The 1,544-nt window shown below is 57.7% G+C and overlaps 1 long non-coding RNA gene across 2 annotated transcripts; it reads left to right on the forward strand.

The window, feature by feature from the left end:
* Positions 1 to 550: 550 nt before the first annotated feature.
* On the forward strand, positions 551 to 1,211 carry LOC122448474. 2 transcript variants are annotated; one of them, XR_006271630.1, is made up of 3 exons: positions 551 to 589; positions 697 to 815; positions 1,036 to 1,211. It is a non-coding gene; the product is annotated as an uncharacterized LOC122448474 (long non-coding RNA). The 2 variants fall into 2 exon arrangements; XR_006271629.1 differs by lacking the exon at positions 551 to 589 and having other exon boundaries at positions 648 to 815.
* The last annotated feature ends 333 nt before the right edge of the window (positions 1,212 to 1,544 follow it).

Below are 1,544 nucleotides of genomic sequence, written 5' to 3' on the forward strand. Positions count from 1 at the left end.
CAAGGAAGCAGCTGACAAGCAACAATGAGAACAAATAAGGACGTGACATGGAGTGGTAAAAGGTGCCAAGTGTGGGGGTAAAGAAAGGGGTGAAGGGGTAACAGCAAGGAACCGACACCACCAGGTCTGGGAAGGAGGTCACTGCTTGGCTTCCTACCCGGGTTTAGAGGGAATGGGTGCAGCCTGAGAAAGGCTGGTTGGTCTTCGGAGGAGGGGGGCACATTTCTCCGAGGAGTGGGGGGTTGGAGGGTGGGGGCTGGGGGCAGAGGGATGCAGATGCTCTATTCCTGGGGCCTGGGTAGCAGAAGGCTCCCAGCGGCGCACCCTGTCCCTGGGCTGGATGACCTAATAAGGCCTCTTCCATCTTGCCCGCTCACAGTCTGGCAGGAGAGAGGACTCCCTGTTCTCCCTGGCAGGCGCTGCGCAGGCTACAGTGTTTAGGATTTCTGAGCACTGAGGAGTGTTCCAGCCAAGGGCTCTCCATGTGACAGTCCCCTGAGCTGGGGGGAAGGGTTTGGGAAGCAGAGGGGTGCAGGAGGGTGGGGAGGATGCAGGAGAGAAGGTGGGGGGGAGGGGGAGGGCCTAGGAGGTAAGAGGGGGTGCAGGAGGGAGGGGAGGGGGAGGAGGTGGGTGGGAGGGAGGGAGAGAGTGCCTGGGGGGAGGAGGAGGGTCAGGGTGAGGAGCTTCCCATTTCAGCCTCTGGCACCAACTTCTCCGTTGAGACCGGGCAGACGGGGAAGAGAGATAAGAAAAAAATGCCAGGGCTCCGGTTGTACACAGAAGCTTTTCTAAAGCAGTTGGAGCTGCAGAGAAAGGTAACTGAGAAGGGAGAGAAAACAAAGGACTATTGAAACGGGGTGTCTGGGGCTGGGAGGCATCTCTGCCGTGTGGGTGTTAGAGCGTTTCTTCTTGCCGGTACCCCGACGGCCTGGCTGGGGCCAAGGTCAAAGGTCTTTCCTTGTCTCGTGGGAGGTAATTCGGGAAAGGACTCCGACATCTAGGGAGGGGAAGCGTGATCTCTCCTGTTTCTTCCAGGCTCTTCACACGCTGGAGCTGGAGGAAACCTCGAGATCACAGCCGGGGAGTCACATGCTGGGGCCTCGATGAGCCCCCAACAGGGAAAATTATCCGTCCGAGGCCACGCCCACCAGCATGCCATTCCTGCCAGGCCTGTCTCTGACCTGCCTCCGTAAATAAAAGCCTGTAAGGGACGTTTGGTTGGTGTTTGCCAGTTCTCTTGCTGTTAAAGGGCACATTTTGAGGCAGGAGGTCCAGGCCAGCGAGAGCTAGATGTCTCATGTCTCAGGGAAGATGGAGGGTTGACCAGGCCTGAGTTCAGGTTTTATGTTAAAGTGAACTTCATCACCTTTATCATCAGCTGCACACTAAGTAAGCCACCCAGGGGAATCATGTCCATAGCCTGCTCAGGGCCTTCAAGACCAGGCGGGGCCTTCTCTCTGCCGACTTGTCCTGGGCCTGTGAGTCCTTCCTTCCTGACTGGTGAGGAAGCAGGTGTGGGCTGGCACTGGTCTCTGGAGAGATGC

Source organism: Cervus canadensis, chromosome 10 (assembly GCF_019320065.1).
Source record: "Cervus canadensis isolate Bull #8, Minnesota chromosome 10, ASM1932006v1, whole genome shotgun sequence".
Taxonomy (NCBI): Eukaryota; Metazoa; Chordata; class Mammalia; order Artiodactyla; family Cervidae; genus Cervus; species Cervus canadensis.